We start from the raw sequence: 22,389 nt of genomic DNA, 5'->3' as shown, positions 1-22,389 counted from the left end.
ATTCCCACCAACAGTGCAGGAGGGTTCCCTTTTCTCCACAGCCCCTCCAGCACTTGTTATTTGTGGATTTATTAATGATGGCCATTCTGACTGGTGTGAGGTGGTATCTCATGGTAGTTTTGATTTGCATTTCTCTTATAATCAGCGATGTTGAGCATTTTTTCATGTGTTTGTTGGCCATCTGTATATCTTCTTTGGAGAAATGTCTATTCAGGTCTTTTGCCCATTTTTCCATTGATTGATTGGTTTTTTTGCTGTTGAGTTGTATAAGTTGCTTGTATATTCTAGAGATTAAGCCCTTGTCAGTTGCATCATTTGAAACTATTTTCTCCCATTCTGTAAGTTGTCTTTTTGTTTTCTTTTGGGTTTCCTTTGCTGTGCAAAAGCTTTTCAGTTTGATGAGGTCCCATGGGTTTATTTTTGCTCTAGTTTCTATTGCTTTGGGAGACTGACCTGAGAAAATATTCATGATGTTGATGTCAGAGAGTGTTTTGCCTATGTTTTCTTCTAGGAGTTTGATGGTGTCCTGTCGTATATTTAAGTCTTTCAGCCATTTGGAGTTTATTTTTGTGCATGGTGTGAGGGTGTGTTCTAGTTTCATTGCTTTGCATACAGCTGTCCAGGTTTCCCAGCAATGCTTGCTGAATAGACTTTCTTTTTCCCATTTTATGTTCTTGCCTCCCTTGTCAAAGATTAATTGACCATAGGTGTCAGGCTTTATTTCTGCATTCTCTATTCTGTTCCATTGGTCTGTCTGTCTGTTTTGATACCAGTACCACACTGTTTTGATGACTGTGGCTTTGTAGTATTTCTTGAAGTCTGGGAGAGTTATGCCTCCTGCTTGGTTTTTGTTTCTCAGGATTGCTTTGGCGATTCTGGGTCTTTTGTTGTTCCATATAAATGTTTGGATTGTTTGTTCTAGTTCTGTGAAAAATGTCATGGGTAATTTGATAGGGATTGCATTGAATCTGTAGATTGCTTTGGGTAGGATGGCCATTTTCACAATATTGATTTTTCCAATCCAGGAACATGGAATATCTTTCCATTTTTTTACATCTTCTTTGATTTCTTTGATTAAGGTTTTATAGTTCTCGGCATATAGGTCCTTTACCTCTTTGGTTAGGTGTATTCCGAGGTATTTGATTTTGTGAGGTACAATTTTAAAAGGTATCGTATTTTTGTATTCCTTTTCTAATGCTTCATTGCTGGTATACAGAAATGCAACTGACTTCTGAATGTTAATCTTATATCCTGCCACTTTGCTGAATTTATTAATCAGTTCAAGGAGTTTTGGGGTTGAGTCCTTAGGGTTTTCTAGGTATAGAATCATGTCATCTGCATACAGTGACAGTTTGATCTCTTCTCTTCCTATATGGATGCCTTTGATTTCTTTTGTTTGTCTAATTGCTGTGGCTAAGACTTCCAAAACTATGTTGAAGAGCAGTGGTGAGAGTGGGCATCCCTGTCTTGTTCCAGATTTGAGTGAGAAGGCTTTCAGTTTTTCCCCATTGAGGATTATATTTGCTGTGGGTTTATCATAAATGGCTTTGATTATATTCAGGAATGTTCCCTCTATACCCACTTTGGCGAGGGTCTTGATCATGAATGGATGTTGAACTTTGTCAAATGCTTTTTCTGCATCTATTGAGATGATCATATGATTTTTGACCTTTTTTTTGTTAATGTGGTGTATGATGTTGATTGATTTGCGTATGTTGAACCATCCTTGTGAACCTGGGATGAACCCAACCTGGTCATGGTGTATAATTTTTTTGATATGTTGTTGGATTCGGTTGGCTAAGATTTTGTTGAGAAGTTTTGCATCTATATTCATCAATGATATTGGGCGATAGTTTTCTTTTTTGGTGGTATCTCTGCCTGGTTTTGGAATGAGGGTGATGGTGGCCTCATAGAATGTCTTTGGGAGTATTCCTTCTTCTTCAACCTTTTGAAAGAGTTTAAGGAGGATGGGCACCAATTCCTCTTTATATGTTTGATAGAATTCACCTGTGAAGCCATCTGGTCCTGGGCTTTTATTTGTAGGGAGTGATTTTATGACCTCTTCAATTTCATTTCTAGTGATTGGTCTGTTCAGTTGGTCTGTTTCTGCTTGATTCAGTTTTGGCAGGCTGTAAGATTCTAGAAAATTGTCCATTTCTTCCAGATTGTCAAACTTATTGCCATATAGTTGTTCATAGTATTCTCTTATGGTTTTTTGTATTTCTGCTGTATCCGTTGTGATTTCTCCTTTTTCATTTATAATTTTGGTGATTTGGGTTCTTTCTCTCCTCTTTTTAGTGAGTCTGGCCAGGGGTTTATCAATTTTGTTCACCTTTTCAAAGAACCAGCTCTTGGTTTTATTAATTTTCTCTATTGTTTTTTGAGTCTCTATTTTATTGATTTCTTCTTTGATCTTTACAATTTCCTTCCTTCTGCTGACTTTAGGACTTCTTTGTTCTTCTTTTTCTAATTCATTTAGGTGGAGGGTTAAGTTGTCAATTTGGGATCTTTCTTCTTTTTTGAGAAAGGCCTGGATTGCTATAAATTTCCCTCTGAGCACTGCTTTCGCAGCATCCCATAGATTTTGAGAGGTTGTGTCTTCATTATCATTTGTTTCAAGATAGTTTTTAATTTCCTTCTTGATTTCCTCATTGACCCATTGGTTTTTTAGTAGCATGTTGTTTAGTCTCCATGGAGTAGGTTTTTTCTCTTTCCTTTTCCCATGGTTGATTTCTAATTTCATGGCATTGTGGTCAGAGAAGATACTTGAGATAATTTCTATGCTCCTAAATTTATTGAGATTCGCTTTATGTCCCAATATGTGGTCGATTCTTGAGAATGTTCCATGAGCATTTGAGAAGAATGTGTATTCTGATTTTTTTGGATGTAGTGTCCTGAAGATATCAATTAAGTCTAACTTTTCTATTGTTTCCTTTAGGATCTCTGTTGCTTTATTGGTTTTCTGTCTAGAGGATCTGTCCATTGATGTGAGGGGGGTATTTAGGTCTCCTACTATGATTGTATTCTCATCAATATCTCCCTTTATGTCTGTTAATATTTGTTGTATGTATCTGGGTGCTCCTATGTTTGGGGCATATATGTTGATGATAGTAACATCCTCTCCTTGGATGGATCCCTTAATCATTAAATAGTGTCCTTCTTTGTCTTTCTTTATGTCTTTTGTTTTAAAGTCTATTTTGTCTGATATGAGCGTTGCAACTCCTGCTTTTCTGTCATGTCTATTGGCATGAAATACTTTTCCCCAGCCTTTCACTTTCAATCTATATGTATCTTTTGTCCTAAGGTGAGTTTCTTGTAGGCAGCATATTGAAGGTTTTTGCCGTTTTATCCACTCAGCCATTCTGTGTCTTTTGATTGGGGCATTCAGTCCATTGACATTTAAGGTGATAATTGATAGGTGATTATTTATTGCCATTTGATCCTCGTGTTCCAGTTGATTCTATGGTTCTCCATTCTTCTTTTTTTTTTTTTTTTTTTTTTTTGGTTGGATGGTCTCCTGTTATTATCTGCTTGAGTGTATTTTTTTTTTTCATTTTTTGCAAATGCAATATTTGGTTTTGGCTTGTGGTTGCCCTGTTTTTTAAGTATGCTAACCCCTTCCCATAATTGTGTGTTTTAGCCTGATGGTCCTGTCTTCACTTTAAAAAGCAGGTGGTGTGATGGCGGGTATTTGACATGCTTGATTAAATAATTGCATTATCTAAACCCCCTTCAGGTTTTCAGGGACTTCCTTTTGTGAAACTACACACAAATGTCTACTAAAATTTCTCTAATGCTCTCTTGTTCTGTGAGCAACTTACACTGTCATATTATTATTTGCAACTGTGAAACAGAGGAAATTTCAGATGGTTTCAATAACCATTTCTGTTATTGTGCTATCCTCTGTTTTTTGTTTTTGGCCACCCTGTGGCATATGGAGTTCCTGGGTCAGGGATCAGATCCGAGCCACAGTTGTGACCTAAGCCACTGGTAATGCCGGATCCTTAACACACTGTGCCAGACCTGGGATCAAAACTGCATTCCAGTGCTCCCAAGACACCACGGATCCCATTGTGCCACAGCGGGAACTCCAACTGTGCTATTCTTAACTTCTCGTTTTGGTGCACAGACAATTTATATCTAAATATCATATATATATATATGTCAGTTATAGAAAGAAGTACTGATATTTTGATAATTCTTTTTTTTTTTTTTTTTTTTGCTTTTTAGGGCTGTACCCTCAGCATATGGAGGTTCCTAGGCTAGGAGTCTAATCAGAGCTATAACCACAGCAATACCAGATCTGGGCTGCGTCTGCAACCTACACCACAGCTCATGGCAATGCCGGATCCTTAACCCACTGAGTGAGGCCAGGGATGGAACCCACAACCTCATGGTTCCTAGTCGGATTCGTTTCCACTGTGCCACTGATAGGAACTCCTTATAATTTTTGATATCATTTCTCTCTTAAATTTTTTTGCAATTTATACCAATATCTATTAAGTATTGAGTTCATATGACTTCATTTTATGTATACTGACTAGAAAAGCTCCCCCCTTTTACTAATGTTTCCATCTAAGGTTACGAAGGTGATTTTTTTTAAAAAGCACAATGGAAATGAATCCAGATTTTGGTTAATAATGCAAGGTCACTTTAAGGGGCAGCTTAAATACATTCCATGCACTTTGGGGATGCTCTGACCCTTCTAAGAGTTTCCCTTGAGCATCTCTAGCAAATGAGTGTCATGCCAGATCTGGCTATATGGGTCCCTGTGCCCCCCTCAGACTCTGGGTGTCCATAATGCAGATAAACAGTCAGATTACTCCCAGCAGGGATAGCTGAATCTCAGAATTACTGTCTTAACATTATCCCTTCTTGCTCACAATCTGGATTTTTCCATTTCTTTGGAGGTGCTTGTTATTCAGCTTTTGCTGGTCTGAGGTCCATGAGTAACTGAGGTGAGGACAAAACACATTTCAGCATGACTCCCCATGTGTGCCAGAGTGGGAATGAGGTTCTGTCCACCAACGAGCACCAAGGAGGACAGGGGACAGGGGACAGGGATGACCAACCCTCCACACTGACATCCAAACGATCGTGTCCTCCAGAAAGGAGGGCAGAGGATGGTAGGGCTCAACGGTGATCACAGGAGAAGTGTAGATCCCAAATTTATTGCCTTCTGCAGTAGCTTTTACATAATATTTTGTATGGCACAGGTGATAGTTATTCTTTGCCTCAGGCATATAACCGAAAGTGTTATTCCATATTGCAAAAAACAGAGCTCCCTTAGCTTGCTAAAAATTTGAGTGTGTTACTTTCAAGCTCTCAACTGACCGAAGCTCTAGCTCTTTACTCTTCAGCCAAGTGATCCCTCATATCTTACTGGGTTTCTCCATTATTATTATTTGTTTTCTTTTTCTGCTGCCCCACGGCATATGGAGTTCCCAGGCCAGGGATCAGATCTGAGCAGCAGCTGTGGCAATGCCAAATCCTTTAACCCACTGTGCTGGGCCAGGGATTGAACCTGCATGGTGGTGCTGCAGAGATGCCGTTGATCCCACTGCACCACAGCGGGAACTCTCCATTATCATTTTTAACCATGACCATTGTTAGGCTTCAGAATCGAGTTGGCATTCCTAGCTAGCACACCTGGGCGGAACGAACATACTGATTTGCCCGTTGCAGAATGGATCAAAACAGGTACTGTCACTTACCAGGATATGTATCATTGTTACAAACCCACAGTGGTCCAGGCACTATCCTGAAGACTTTAAAACATTAACCCTTCCAAAAATCTGCAAGGTAGTTGTTATTACCTTATTTCATTGATGAGAAAACTTAATCCTATAAGATGTAAAAGTTACTAACTCACAGTCAACGGTAGAACCAGGATTTGAATTGGGGTCTGTCACTGTCTCTCAACTCATCTGCAATGACTGTGAGCAATGGTTCTCAATACATAATGATCATATATGGCCACATTATAAGTAGTCACACGCTTGCACCTCCTTGTAGAATCCCTAAGAATCCTTCAGGTACCACTGCAGATTGTCACCAGCATCCTGTTGGTGACTCAATATATGAGGAGCATCATTTCCAGCAAGGTGGTTTTGAACAACTCTTGAAAGATTATAAGCCAATGAAACTATAATCTACTATCAATTTAAATAGCGGTTCTGTTTTTGGAAAAATTCAGTGTACTGAAACCATTGAAAAATTAAGTTTAACAAACAATCCATAAAACTCAACAACAACAAAACAAACAACCCAATGGAAAAATGGACAGAAGATTTAAATAGACATTTCTCCAAAGAAGACATATGGATGGCCAGTAGGCACATGGAAGAAAAAAAAAAAGCTCAACATCACTAACTATTAAAGAAATGCAAATCAAAACTACAATGAGGTACCACCTCACACCGGGCAGAATGGCCATCATTAATAAGTCTACAACTAACAAATGCTGGAGAGAGTGTGGAGAAAAGGGAACCCTCCTACACTGTTGGTGGGAATGTAAATTGGTACGACCACTATGGAAAACAGTACAGAGGTTCCTCATAAAACTGAATATAGAACTACCATATGACCCAGCAATCCCACCCTTGGGCATATATCTGGACAAAACTACAATTCAAAAAGATACATGCATCCTTATGTTCATTACAGCACTACTCATAATAGCAGAGACATGGAAAAAACCTAAATGTCCATCAACAGATGAATGGATTAGGAAGAAGTGGTACATATATACAATGGAACATTTCTCAGCCATAAAAAAGAATGAAATGGTGCCATTTTCAGCAATATGGATGCAACTAGAGATTCTCATACTAAGTGAAGTAAGTCAGAATCCAAAATATGGCACAAATGAACCTATCATCTACAAAACAAAAACAGGCTCACAGCCATAGAGAACAGATTTGCGGTTGCCAAGGAGGAGGTGGGAGAAAGTGGGATGGACTGGGAGTTTGGGGTTAGTAGATGCAAACTATGACATTTAGAATGGATAAGCAATGAGGTCCTACTGCATAGCACAGAAAATTATATCTAATCTCTCGGGATAGACCATGATGGAAGGTAATATAAGAAAGGAAATGTATATATATATGTATGACTGGGCCACTTTGCTGTGCAGCAGAAATTGGCGTAACATTGTAAATCAACTGCATTTTATTTTATTTTTAAAGCATATAATTTTTAGTTTAATTTAAAACAGAAGTTCTAAATTTAGATGATTTAAAACAATTTTTGTTTTTGTTTTTACCTTCATGAATGACCATCAGGGCCATCGACGCTAGACTCGGGGGGACACAGGTAACTCTTTCCGTGTGGCTCTGTCCACGTTCTACAGGGTATCTCAAATCCCTATGCCCTACCTTTACAGTGGCCAAAAGGGTTATGAAAATCCAGATGTTCTACAGATTTCTGAAAAAAAAAAAAAATTTAGGGGGCAGTACTGCCCCCACTGAGAATCACTGTTGTCAACGTGTTCATTTGGGTAAGATATGAAAAAGAGTAGTGGTGGACAAAGGCTTATTCTCCCTTTTCGAAGCCCATCAAAAAATGAGGAATTCTCAACTACTTCTTCCTATCTATTTTTTACTTCAAGATAACACACTACTCTGTTAGGTCATTAGGTATCAGTAATGTAACAAATTATTCCCAAAGTTAGATGCTTAAAATAACAAGCATTTATTAATCTCAGAGTTTCTGTGATTCAAAATTTGGAAGCAGCTTAGTTGAGTGGTTCTGGCTCAGGGTCTCACATGAGGTTGCAGCTAAGATGTTGGCTATGGCTACAGTCACCGGAAGGCTTGATTGGGATTTGAGGATCCACATTAAAGCTCACTCACATGGCCAGGAGGCCTCAGGTCCTTCCTGACTGCTGACCAGAGGCCTCAGTTCCTCAGCACAGTGGCCTCTCCATAGTCAGTGTCCTTGGGACCTGGCAGCAGCCTTTTCTCAGAGCAAGTGATCCAAGATAGAGAATGAGAAGATGAAATGCCTTTTCTAACCCAGCATTAAAAGTTGCATGTGGCAACCTTTGCTTTGTTCTGTTTGTTAGAAGGGAATCACTGAGTCCAGCCCAGGAAGAGGAGAATTAGGCCCCATGTTTTGAAGGGAGGAGTATTAAAGAATTTGTGACATATTTTAAAACCACCATAGCCATCAAAGGTAGGGACAAGCTCTCCCTGTTTGGAACGTGAAAAACCTAGCCAATTAACAGAATTCCCATGAAAGTTATATAACGTGGGCATATAATGGGAAGAATGTAATGGACTGGTGAGAAGAATGGCCATCAATGGGTCTAGGTTTTGAGATGAGTTAGGAAGGATATGATTGGAGAGAGATGAGAAGGACACTGAAGGACATGCACAGTTGAGCAGACTCTTTAAGGCAACTCTAAGTTTCATTTTAAATATCATCTCCATGTCTAGAACTGCCTTTGTATTTATCTCTCCCTATATACATCATCTGTAGTGCAGAATTCCATATACCTCCATCATCACTGTGTCAGAAGAAAGATAAAATTCACTGTGATTTTTAACTGTGTGCACTTTTTGATGATAGGCTTCACAGGAAATAATTAGACATGTGGGAAGCTTCCAATATGCCTTCTGTATCTATCACTGGAGAACTCGGAGCTGAGATCGTAATGAGTAGAGCTGTATTAGAAAACATTCTCCATCCTGCTACACTTCCTCCAGGCTGAGGGAACCCATCATTTCTTATCAAGTATGTTCTATTTAGCATTTCAGCCAGCTTTCCAATTTAGCTAACTTTCAGGTTCTCTTGTTTACTATTTACTTGTGTTCCCAAGTAGAATTTGAACATCTCATTTGCATAAACACAATCTGTTGACCTCTTATCCTTTGAAGATGTGCGTGGAAAAACCCAGGGCAATACTGAATGCCAGCTGGAAAGGTGGGCCTCAGTGGGAGTATTCCCTTTTCCCATGAGGTCATCTCTGTAAGTTTTACTGCTGCTTGTAAGGGCCAATCATTTTAGCCATTCATGGTCAAGTGCTTCAGTTTGCTAATTATCTGGAAATGTTTTATACGCTCATAATGTGAAAGAATTCACAGATTCCCACTGCAGATCAGAGGTGCACAAAACAGTTAAGAATGTTTCCTCTGCCTATCCAAGTCTTGTTCATCTATTCTTCAAGACCCAGCCTAAGACCTGACTCCTTCAGCAAGCTCTTCTGATTACCAAAGCCTTCACTGTGATTTCTCTCCTGGACTTGTTGAGCACTTGAAGCCTCTTTGACATAATTTGACTCCTAGTGGTTTTATTGTTTGTTGGCTTATCAGCTGAGACCGAAAAGGCTCCTTAAATCCCTGACCCCACTATACCAGTACTATAGTAATGCTCATTAGTTAATTTAAAAAAAAATCAAATTATCTCCTAAAATTTATAGAACGAATTGCCCTGAAATTATTTAAACTTTTTTCCTGAGACTTGTTAAACCCTATGTTCTCCAAAGAATGTAGCTAGCACTCCTTGTTCATCTATACAACTACTGAGAAGGCACAAAGAAGATACTGGAAAACAAATTGCTATAAGCTAGGAAACACGCACATCTCAGATGCTTTATTTATAGCAAGGCAAGACACATTTTTAAAGGATTTTAAAATGATAGTAATCATTATTACCGTGACCTATTATTTACTGTTTTAACAGTTATTAGAAATAGGATTTCATATAAGAAAAGTCAACCAATCAAAGAATACTCATGTATAATAATTATAAAAGCAGTGATTATTTGTTGCTCCCTCTTATTTTGTAGTTGTTTGTTTACATGGAGAATCCCAGGTGAGTAATCACTGAGCTGACCTGAAATATTAATAATCAAGCCCTGCAGAAAATTTTCATGCAAGCATTATCATGAACAAAACATAGTTATCACAACTATTTGGTCAGCTACTTCACAGAGTCTTTGTCTTTTTTTTTTTTTTGGCCATACCCACAGCATGTAGATATTTTCAGGCCAGGGATTGAACCTGCACTACTGCAATGACACCACCAGACCCTTAACCTGCTGAGCCAACAGGGAACTCTGTCTTTGTCTTTTTTTAATGAAATAGCATTTGAGAATAACAAACCATTGTTTTCTTTCAAATATTAATCAATGTGGACTTTCTATGCCATAGAAAGTCTGTAATATTTCAATAACCCTTCTCGTTCAAAGCAAAACCAAAGAGGAAGCAGAAAACCAGTACATACTGATCAGGCATTGGGCCTGCTGGATCACATCTAGTCCACGCAGTCACTCAAGAACATGAATATTATGGCTTCATCATACAGAGGCCAAAGACCAGATCTCAGAGATGAGAACCCCAGAGATTGCCCAAGGTCTCAGAGCCAGTGAACTTGAAGGCAGAGTTAGAACCCATCCCAAAGCTCCTACAGTATTTCCTTCACCACGCTGGGAGACAACAGCATTTGCAGTGTGGCCACACGCAGGCTGGATGGTATAACCTGCATGGCTGATCATGGCAGCTCTCTTCCTTTGTATTGCAAAAGTGAAAACTCTGAACTCGGTGTTTGAGTCCCGCCATCATGACTACTGATGGAGTCCAATCCTAATCCTGGTCCCAGGAGGCCTTAGAAATAGTGAGACACAAGGAAAAGGAGGGGGTGATGTAGCAAGAAGGGGGAGTATCTCAAAGTAGGAGAAATAATTTTCTAAGGGTGAGAGAAAGAGCATCCAGCAAAGAGAGGTCCTGAGTTCCCAGGGCTGCCAATGGTCCTAGCATCCAGAAGTGCCTTTCGGACAAAGAATAACTGGGGAACTGGGGCATCTGGCAGGTCACATCATCTGCATCTCTCCCCACAGACGTTTTCAACGACTTTTGTGAACTCTAACAATGCATATGGAATTTACAGAATGGAAGTCAATAGAAAAGCACGATTTGCTTTACACAAATTTACTGTGCAGCCAAATGCTATAACACATAGTCCATCAGGTGAGGGAGAGCTGGAGACACAAAGCTGTGCTCCCCAGCCACGTAAATTTCGTTGCTGGAAGTGTTATATTTATAATCGTTTCTCCTCTTTGTGCTATGTTGTTGCGTGACTGATGGACGGAGACTATTTCAAACAAAAGGTCTCTGAGGGGCAAGGCTATGTCGACTTAACTTGCTAGGTGGAACACCGGTCAGAGCCCAATAGGCATCCTAGGAATTTATAATGTGATTTGGGGTTGGTAATTATGATGAGGCTATAGCTTAAATCTGAAACAATTCAGCAGTAAAATCAAGACTAAAATGTGAGGTCACTGCCTCCCGCAGTCAGAATCAAATTACTGGTGCGTGAGTATGACATGGGGATTTTTAGGGGAGGAGATTGCCCTTTAAAATGCTCCATTCAAGGCGGAAAGCCTCCTGGACAAATGAGTGAGAAGGAGCTGACTCACTAATGTGCCTGCAAACACTTTAAAACTGTACTTTAAATGATGTTCTGCTTTGAACAGATAATTGGCCCAATTCTTCCCTTTCTCCGTGTCTGTAACTCCCATTGAAATCAATGAGAATTGCATATTCAAAAGGATGAGAGAACAAAGTTGCAGGTTGAATTAATGGGATAAAGGACTGCAGCTCTCTTAAAGCTCGTGCAATTAAATTGTGGCCTCACCCAATTCTCTAGGGTCACCAGCAATTTGCTGGCCTGGGAAGGCCAGCTGACTTCGTTTTCGGAGGTGTCACAATGTATAGAATGCATTTTCTTAGACATCAACACTCGAGTCTTCTTAGCTCAAAATCTGGCTCCTCACTCTCATCTCTTTAGGACCAGATATGCAGGAGTCCTGGATTTCATTCACCTGCCCATATCACAGCCTGAGATCATCAATCAATCAAACAGATTTTATGCATTTAAAAATCATGCAAACTATGCATGTGTGAATATCTTATTTTTCTATAAAAACATCTGTCTGTGCACCATTTGTATACATGTTAATTATCTGTGGTCTTTCCCAACTAGAATAAAAACTCCAACTGGCAAAACACTGTCTTATTTATCATTATATCCTTAGCACTTGACCTGGTTGTAACTGTCAAATATTTTTAATCCTCAAAACGCTCACAAGCATGTTTCATTAGCTATTCCTAAAGCCATAAGAACAATATTGGCCTTTAAACATTGCAAATGTATAAAATGCAACATTTGCATTTAAACACTTCTCTACTGAAGAGAAAGAAAGTATTTACTAATTGTCTACTAGGTGCTAGTTTCTCTACAAATTTACTTTTCACTGAACTCTCAGAGCAGTGGGGGGGGATGTAGTATTTTTATATTTATGTTACAAACATAGAAATGGAGGCTTAGAGGAATTAAATCATTTTCCCAAGGGCACAGAATTAGGAGGGAAGCGGAGCAGAGGTTTGAATCTTCTTTTGAATCCAAAGCCCATGCGTATCTCCCATTATTTCACTTAGTATTTGAAAAATAAGGACAGAAAACACATTTATGAATTGCAGAGGAGTCTCAAACTGCGCCTCATAAAAAAGGGTGATGATGACACAGTCATCAGTGTAGAGAAGCACCGAGTACTGAGAAGTACTGAGGTGTATAGACAGGATGGAGGGACACACGGTGATAAGAAGGAAAAGACCTGGGACTGGATGCCCAGCAGAAATCCATGAGGCACCGCAAAGGCCGTGTCCCTCACGTGCTGGCTCAATGAGGGTCCGACCACTCAGGCTGGGTCCCTGTGTGACACATGCAGGTCTCCATCTTTGACTCACCTGTGGCCTGTTTCTGACCCCAGATCCCTGCTCCTCAGTCGCACTACCTCAGGGTTCCATCATTTCCACATGTTCCATGGACCATAGCTGATTTCCTCCTCTTCATGCCTATCCTTCCCCAGGGTTTTCTGTTTCCTCTGACACCCTCTCCCTGCCAACCTGTCCATGAAATGCTTTCAAATGCGAACCATTTCCCCATTGGCACGTTTACCCAAAACCTGCACTGCAGGAGAGGGTCCGCAGAGTGGAATTCACAGTTAGGCTGCATGTCCATAAAGGCGGCCGCCACGCTCTGTAACATCACCTATGCTTTCTGCACTAGCTGACATGCCCTGGGCTCTGGAGGCTGCCTCTACCCTCCTTAACCAGACCGTGCTAGGAGTGCTGGGAAGGGCACAAGCATGGCCCTGTAATGGGAAACTGAGAGCCACCTAGGAGTTCAGGGTAGTATTGATGTTGACCCTGTGCCAGGTGTTGCATGAGCCAAGCCCTTACCTAGAATATTTCATTGAATCCTGCACCATCTCAATGAGGTAGAGGTTTCCCATCTCCCTGTCCCCACAGGAGCGGGATTTACAGCAGTAGAAACACCCTGACTAAGGCTTTGCAACAGATATTGTAACATAACTGGGATCTGAATCAGCTATCATGACCCCAGAGCCGGAAATTGTAACCACAGCGCCACCTGCAAGGCTCCGGGAGAGATGAGAGTCATCTTTGGGAGCTGGTGTAGGTGTAGGAGATCAAAGGATTCTGGAGTGTTTGCAGAGGTCATCACTTAATTAGGCAATTAAGTATATGTTTAAGGTGCTGGTAACAGCTGGGGAGACCCTACATGTGGGAACAAATGAAAATTAGGAATCGATTAAAATATTATCCTCTACTGCAACTTAGTTTATAAAGTACTTTAACAGTTTATTATCCATCCCACTAATAATTTTCTCTCTTTGGTGCCTGGACTCTGTGCTAACAGCAGCCAGCTTCTTCATCACAAGGCAGCTCATACACATCATCTCTCGATTCTGCCCAGGCAGAAGCAGGGGGTGTTGGGAGGAACTGGGAGATCTGGGTTGTTTAGTGACTCTGTCAAGGCCACATGGTTAGTAGGTGGTGACAGCCAGGGCATCTAGTCCTCAGTCCCTTGCTTCTCCCTGCCTCACCTGCCCTCCCAGTTGTGGAGAAGGTCACTTTTTTTTTTTTTTTTGGTCTTTTTAGGGCCACACCCACAGCATATGGAGGTTTCCAGGCTAGGAGTTGAAACGGAGCTGTAGCCACCGGCCTAAACCACAACTACTGCAACCCCAGATCTGAGCCATCTCTGCGATCTACACCACAGCTCGTGGCAATGGCAACGCCGGATCCTTAACCCACTGAGTGAGGCCAGGGATCGAACCTGCGTCCTCATGGATGCTAGTCAGATTTGTTTCCTCTGAGGCACTACGGGAACTCCAAGGTCACTTCTTACTTCACTGTTCCCACCATAGGAAGAGAAATCACATCCTTCCGAGATCTTAGAGGAATGAATTTTGACATTTAACTACTTGACATTTCTCCACATCATTAAATATTCTTTGCATTATTATTAATATAACATAGCTACATGGTAGTTTACGTAACTTTCTCTTGCTATTAATTATCTAACTTTTCAATTTTAGACTATTATAAATAATGTTGGGTTGATCTTCTCTGCTTTTGATCATTTCACCAAACTTCTGATCATTTCCTTCAAGAAGATTCCTAAAAATGAAATCACTAAGTGCAAGAATTTTGAAACCCTTGATACACAGGCCCAACTTATTTTAAAGAGATGTATACGGTACTTCTACTAGCAGTGTTTAAAATGTGCCTGTTTCATCATACAAACATATAATATATATTTAATTTTTCACTAATTTGACAGACGAAGATCATTGTTGTAACATCTATTTTTATTGACTGCTGGTTAGATTTTAGCCTTTTCTTTTTCTTTTTCTTTTAGGGCCCCACCCATGGCATATGGAAGTTTCCAGGCTAGGGTTGAATCAGAGCTGCAGCTGCTGGCTTAAACCACAGACACAGCAACACAGGATCCAAGCCGCATCTGCGACCTACACCACAGCTCATGGCAATGCTGGATCCCCAACCCACTGAGCAAGGCCGGGGATCGAGACCCCCATCCTCACGGTAGCTGAGCCACACGGGAAATCCTAGACTGCAGGCTTTTAATGTTTTTATTGGTCATTAGTCTATGACCAATGCTTATCAATTGCTTATTATCAATTGCTTCTTTGTGTATTTTGTCCCTTTTCGCATTGATAGGTTAGGCTTTCCTTATTTGTCTGAGCTTCCCCTATAATCAAACAATCACTGTTTTTCATATGTGTTGGTCACAGTCCCCTAGCATCCCCCTCCCCCTGCTTTGGTGGCTCTTCGATGAATTCATTATTTGTGTAGACTTTGAGGACTGGGGTGCCACTGTCTCTGGCCGTTCCTCCATCCAGGTACTTCTTGTCACCCCAATGGATGGGAAGCTGTTTAAGTCAGAAGCATGACTATTAAATCATTTAAGCATCTTTTGTGAGCACATGGTGTGGTGGTAAGAAAAACACTGCAGGAAGGAAGCGTACCATACGGCGCTCTAGTAAGGTATGCAGACACAGGAAATGAATCACAAATTATGACTCTCCAGATTCCAAACTTTCCAACCGAGCACGGAATACGTTACTGAAGTGACGGGCGGCTCAATAAGGAGTAAGGGGGGAGGAAACACAAGACGGTGCAGGGGGAAGCAGGGCAGCAGCTCCTTGAGGGAAGAAACCAAAGCTGGTTGATCAGAGTCTCCCTTGTGCTGTTTACTAGTGCCCAGCATGGATCGCTGTCTGCTGGGGGCTTGTTGGAGGATGGGCAGCGGATGGCCCACCCTCCTCTCTCGACTTCCGCCTGCTGGCTCTGTTACTGCAGACAAGTCGATGTACCCTGTTGGGCCTCAATTTCACCATCTGCAAAATGGTTATTGAACAGGCTTGTTGCCAAGATGCAGTGAGATAACGAATATGAAAACAACATGTGAACTAGAAGGCAAAATAAAAAGTATAAGTCAGGCATTTTCATGGACGTTTTGCTGTAGTTATTTAGTGCCTTAAAGGAAAAAAATAATGCATTGGCAAGGGACCGAATAAGAAGCTATGATTTTTCTCAGATGATCAGTCCAGTTCCTTTTCATCCACTCCGGCCAAGTACTTCCTGTCACCCCAATGGATGGGAATACATCTAAACGTCCCTAAAACATAGGTACTGTAGTTATTTAACTTCACTTCTATGGTGGCCAGCATAGCCTGCTGAACAAAATGTTTTATGAAAAGTCTACAGGAAAATTCTGTAATATACACATACATTCTGTATCATACATTAAAGGTTAACATACAATATTAATTAATGACCTTTCCCTGCTGTGTGTGATGGGGTGTGCTGGTCATTAGGAAGAGCTTCACAGATAAGACGCTGAGTGCTGACAATGGGCAGGAATGGCCTGGTGGGCAGGTGGGGAGGGTGAAGGGCTGGTTTGGTTACTGGGATGCACGTACAAAGGTCTCAGGGTGTGAAGGGCATGGGCTGGGTCCTGGATGGCTTCTCTGAGAGGTGGAGATCGGTGTCACAAATTCATCCACCCAGAACTATCCCACTGAGCACCCTTAACACAGCTCTTAAAAAGTAAAAGAGGTTGTGTGTGTCAAGGGACAAAGAATGAAGCTGAGAATGTAGTAACGACAACCTTTTTCCTCTGTGGTCACAGCCCTGACCCCTCAGCAGAATATTCTTGTGGTCTAGGCATCTTTCCTCATATGACAGGGACCTGGGCAGGATGTGATGCTAACGACTCTTGAGTTGTCTTTAGTTGCTTTTCACCAGGTAACTGATGCTGAGACCTCAGGTGACTCAAAAGAGAGACCCTTTAGGAGTACCAAGCCCTGCCCAGCGGTATGATTACTCACAGTCTCTGTACCCCAACCCTCCCCAAATCAGGCTGCAGCATCCCAAACAGGAGCTGGTTTTCCTTTATTTACTTATTCTTAAAAAAAAAATCTTATTCTTGGTGTCCATTGGGTGAAGTAGGAACTGTTATTCTTGGCTCTCTCATCCTCTTCGTTTAGGGAAGATAAGGCTTGATAATGCTTAAAATGGCCTTCTGGCCAGGTATCACTAACCACGACAACATGTTGTCTGACCAGCTGTGCATTCTAAACAGAAGCATACGTCTTATCTGAATTTAAACACACTCACTGTATTATTTCTTCTCCTTTTCCATGAGATGATGATCATTCTAAAATTTTAGAAAATGTCTCAAACAATGGTTGACACTTGCTTTCCCCTCACAGCCCATCTTTCCTGTTTATCGAAGTAGAAAAAAACCCAAAAAACAAACAAACAAACAAAAACAGAGAGAGAGAACTTGAGGTCATCTCCTTTCTTTGGCACTTTTGGGGCCTGGCAAGAAGAGGGGTTTTGTCAGAGGGTTGCATGCAGTGGAAACCATGGAAGACGAAGCTGGAGCGTTAGGGTGGGATCAGATTCTGAAGGGCCTCTGAGCCGAGGAGTTTGGCCTCTGCCTTGCAGGTGGCTCAATGGCTGCTTTAGAAATCAAATGTGTTTAAATAAAAGACAAAAATGAAACACTGGTTCCTGCGTGCAGCCTGAAGCAGAAAAGCTGCCGCTATTCCTATTTTATGTATGAGGAAACTGAGGCACGGGGGGGTGTGGATCGGAAACTTGCTGAGGATATCACAGCTACATGGCAGATCTGACTCCCCCAGCTTCCTTCCCCGGCTGCCTTTGATTCCTTTAACAGATAGGGGCAGGAGAACATTATTAGCCATGGACATTAGTAATTCACAGGACTTCTTGAAAGGATTCCTCGCATGTGGCAATTTTCTTAAAAAAAAAAAATTCCTTTCTGAATAAAAAGTAGAGAAAACTCAGAGATAAGTATAGGAAAGAAAAACATCAGTATGGATACACAGATATCTCGCATGCTACCTGCGAGCCCAACTCCCCGCTCCCATCAAGGGTCTCTCTCACAGGGTATTATTACCGAGAGAATAAAAGGAAGATAGTGAATCGTGCAACTTCCCTATCATTAGGCTGAAGGGAAGAGTAATGAGTAGGAAGAGATGCAGCATCAACTTTAGAGGCAGAACGCAAGGCGCATTAGGAGGAAAACAGCAAGGCGAGCCCTGCACGCCTCCGGAGATCACTCAGAGCCCCGAGGAATCTACTCACCTCAAGTTTGCCCAGTGTCCCTGTGGGGGGCAGAAAAGTGCCACCTCCTAAAGATGCCTAGTCATGTCTTAATCCTTGGAATCTATTTTACATGGCCAAAGGGACTTTACAGATGCAATCAAATTACAGATTTTGACAAGGGGAGACATTGCTGGGTCATCCCAGGGGACTGTATAGTCAAAATATAAATAAAAGTGGAAGAGAGGGGGTAGAAAGGTTGGTCAGAGTGATGCAATGTGAGACAGATGCCATCAGACTTTGCTGGCTTTGGAGAGAGAAGCCGGGGCTGTGAACCGCGGGCAGCCTCTCGGAGCTAGAAAAGGTGAGGAAACAGATCCCCCCCGCCCCACCTCGAACCTCCCGAAGAAATGCTGCTTGTTTTAGATTTCTGGCCTCCAGGACTGTCAGATAGTAAGTTTGCCTTGTAAGCCGCCTGGTTTGTGGTAATGTGTACTAGCAGCATTAGGGAACCAAAGAGTTTCCTACACGCTCAGAACTGTACCGGGTGCTGAGAGGCAGTCGTGGGATATTCAAAGTACTGCCAATAGACAGGGCTCTGGCTTTACGTAGTCACAGAATCCGAGTTTTCTGGGCCCCAGATGTGTCATCATCCTCCAGGAGGGTCTGATCTGGGCGGAAAGCTAGCTCATCAGTCATTCCCGGGCCTCTCCCTCGAAAACGCCTTTCCCTCTTGCTGGATGATGCTTTCTGCTGCTCCTTAGTAGGAATAGTTCTCAGAATTACCACGTCAGAAAATGGAGAAGGAATAATTCAAGCAACTTGCATGGCAGTTTTTAGGAAAAATACTTATTGATTTTAAAAAATTGGTTACTTATGAAACTCATAAATAAGACAATGTATACTTTCTTCTTTGCTTCCTTCAGCATGGCTGCTGTGTACAGGTACAGAGAGGCAGGCCATTTGCTGTGTAGCTTTGTACGGATTGAAATGAAGCGAGTCGTAACAAGGCTACTCTGAGACCTTCACGGATCCCTCTACATTCCTACCAAACACACTAAAATACGCTAACATGAAATACTTACTACCTAGTATTTGAAAAGTGCTCATAATTTTTATTTTAAAATATTTACTATCGTATCTTACAGGTCACATGATGAATTATGATTATTCAGTGATGATGCTGCTTACTTGGAAATTCTAATGAAGGAAGCCAATTAAACCTAGATTGTTTGCAAGTGTATTGAAATGTTTATGAAAGCTAAATTGAATAATTAATAAAGCTGGCATGGTATTACCTTTGGTAGATCCTCCTTAATTTCAATTTTGTAGTTTCCTTATTTCAGAGGTTTGTGTTTCCATTCAGAAAGGTTTTCATAGGCCTAAGTCACCGTGTTCATTGTACTGACGGATAAGATGGTCCCTTCTACCAACACCACACCCACAACACACTGAGCTCAACTGTACAAGTGCTTCTTTTATAAGGTACATATCTCAAGAGAGAAGCGTTAGGGGTTCCTATGGAAACCATAATACATACCTAGCACTGAATGACTGCTAATTCAATCAGCTTGCTATTGCAACTCCCTTTGTGGTGATGTGATCATTCTTTTCATTAACAAGAGGCAGCACAGTGCGAGGAGCAAGAGAATGGATTTTTGAAGCCACATAAAGCTGAGCTCCATTCCAGCTCTACCATTTACTTTAGCTGTCCGACCTTGGTGAGGTCACTTAAGTGCTCTATGCCTCACATTCTCCATCCACAAAATGGGGATGATCGCCTACCTCACAGGAGGCTGGGAATGAAGTACCAGCAGATTGGTACATTTAAGCTGTATAACGTCATTTCCAGGATTAAAGATGGTATTTATCCAGAAGTGACTGAGCTGGACTCTCTGGCCCCCATTGTGAAGAAGAAGACTAGGACACAATCCCTGATTTCAAGGCACTGGAAGTCTAGTAGGAGGTATATGCTGAAGCAGAGGTATAAAGTCATATAAAACATCAGAAAATGCTTAGTTTTGATAACGAAAACAGTTGTACCCAGCTATAGGTGAAATAGTTTAAAATAACTGAAGTATCTCCAACTATTGAAAATAAAATGAATCAAAACAGTTTTTTTTTGTTTTTTTTTTTTTTTTGTCTTTCTGCCATTTCTTGGGCCGCTCCTGCAGCATATGGAGGTTCCCAGGCTAGGGGTCGAATCGGAGCTGTAGCCGCCCGCCTACACCAGAGCCACAGCAACGCAGGATCCGAGCCTTGTCTGCAACCTACACCACAGGTCACGGCAACGCCGGATCCTTAACCCACTGAGCAAGGGCAGGGACCGAACCCGCAACCTCATGGTTCCTAGTCGGATTCGTTAACCACTGCGCCATGACGGGAAATCCTCAAAACAGTTTTTAAGTGCCTATTCTGTTTGATGGTCCACTATGACTGCTTTGTATGAAGGCATATGGAGAGCTGCTCTGGGCCAGGGGCTTTTAAGATTTTATTTAACTTTGTTAATCTTGCAACAAACTTTGAGTTATGTCTAATCACTCCCATTTTACAAAAGAGTTACCTGAGTCTCAAAGATGTTAAAGCAGAGAAGAATTTGAATTCAGATAAAACCCTCTGGCTCAAAGTCCGTTTTACTGTTGCTGAGTCAGTGATTTTCAAACTTTATTGGCAGAAAACCAGCTTTTAAAAATCATACATTGCTAAGTGAATTCTTTTACTAGTATAAATATAAGTTATGTCCCTAACTTTTTAAACAGTTACAGTTAGAAAATATTTGTCATAAAGTCAATCAATGAAAATAATGGCTATAGCGCTAAACATAAAAATTTGAAATAAGAGGTCATGGATGATAGTCACAGTTATACTGGTCTCAGAGCCTGGCTTATTTCTGCTTTTCTTTTTGTTGCATAGTGTTTGGAAAATCCTGCATCACCCAGCTGTAAATTATAATAGATTTTTAACAGGTCACCTTGTAAACCAGGCTATTCCTCAACTAAGGTCATACAGAATCTTGACTGACATGAGTGGGAATTAAAGTCTATTAAATTCTATTTTATTACCACAATTATTTGTCAAGCCCCTTCTATATGGTAGGCACAGTGTTGGATGCCAAAAATTCCATGGTGCATATGACAGGCGTAGTTCTTGGCCTCAAGATAAGTGCTTTGAAAGGAGAAGTCCCAGGTCAGAAACATTCACTGGAGTGGAACATTTACACAGATGGATTTTTCCCCGTAGATATAAATGTATAGGGTCTAATTAACCTCTCATGGAAAGATTTTTCCCAGTTGAATATATTCTCACAGGTTATGGATTCTGGGCATCAGGCATAGACTGACTGGAATCCTTGAGAGACTAAAACCAAGATTTTCTCCACCTACCCTCCTTCACTCACTCACCACTGAATCTCTACTATGGTTTTGGTTACTTGGGTGGTGGGATAGTTACTTTAAGGGCTGGGAACCGTTCCTTTTCTAGCCTAAGTATGAGCTCAGAGTTGGAATAACTTGAGGTTCCTCTGAACTTTTTGGACTCTTTCAAAATTATGCTGCAATTTATGAAGCCACCGAAGGAACTACATCCATCCAAGTTATAGACAGTCTAGGATGAAGCTGCTAAAGAAACACGAACTCCTGTAGGTATCAAGAACTGAATAGCTGGCTGGCACTGAGCAGCATAAAAAAATTGGAGAGAGTGAACTCTAGATGTTTTAAATTTTTTAAAAAATTCAGTAGGGCAGGAGAATCTGATTGCATACTTTATTTTCTTATTTTCTTTATTTTCTTTGCGTTTCAATTTGTAAAGTATAAATATTTGGACTTAAATTTCTTTCCAGGAGTTTGAAAACATGAGTGGGTTTATAGTCCAACTGAGGGCACCTTTCCGTTGGCAGTCTATTATTAAAGTGTCTTAATGGTGTTTGATCTCCACAACCTGTCACGTGCTTTATTAGAAACAAGGCTATACATAATTTGGAATGAGGAACAGGAAATGGATTTTCAGTCTTGGCGATAGCATTGCCCTGCAGCTATTTAATTGATATACGGTTTTCATCAATTTCCAAGCTTTCGGGGAGGAAACATCTACAATGGCCCTCAGTGATTCCATGATGATTCCCGAAGGAGCAGCAGTTGGTACTGGGAGACTGGCCAGATGGGACAGACTGCTCTCATAGTTTGCTGATACCTTACCCTAAGGGCAATAACCACGTTCACTGCTAGTGGGAGAACACATAGCTGCGTGTGGTGGCCCAGAAAGGTGATGGTCAGATCTCCTACACAGTTGTGTGACAGCCCCAATGGCCACCCCTTGGGTCCAGCGCCATGTTCACAGATGCCAGGCTTCTGCCAGGTTGCTCCCAGCCAGTGCTGAGCTTGGTGGGGTCCTAGGGCAGCCTGCTTCCTGCCTGATAAGAGACCTCTTG

At 41.3% G+C, this 22,389-nt stretch overlaps 1 protein-coding gene across 1 annotated transcript in view; it reads right to left on the bottom strand.

Moving 5' to 3' along the window:
- The window catches only part of ATRNL1 (attractin like 1), a 776,870-nt gene that overhangs the window by 26,348 nt on the left and 728,133 nt on the right, over positions 1-22,389 (bottom strand). The gene's annotated exons all lie outside the window — the stretch shown is intronic.

This window comes from Sus scrofa, chromosome 14 (genome assembly GCF_000003025.6).
Source record: "Sus scrofa isolate TJ Tabasco breed Duroc chromosome 14, Sscrofa11.1, whole genome shotgun sequence".
Lineage (NCBI taxonomy): Eukaryota > Metazoa > Chordata > Mammalia > Artiodactyla > Suidae > Sus > Sus scrofa.
This window is presented reverse-complemented; position numbering and strand designations above follow the sequence as displayed.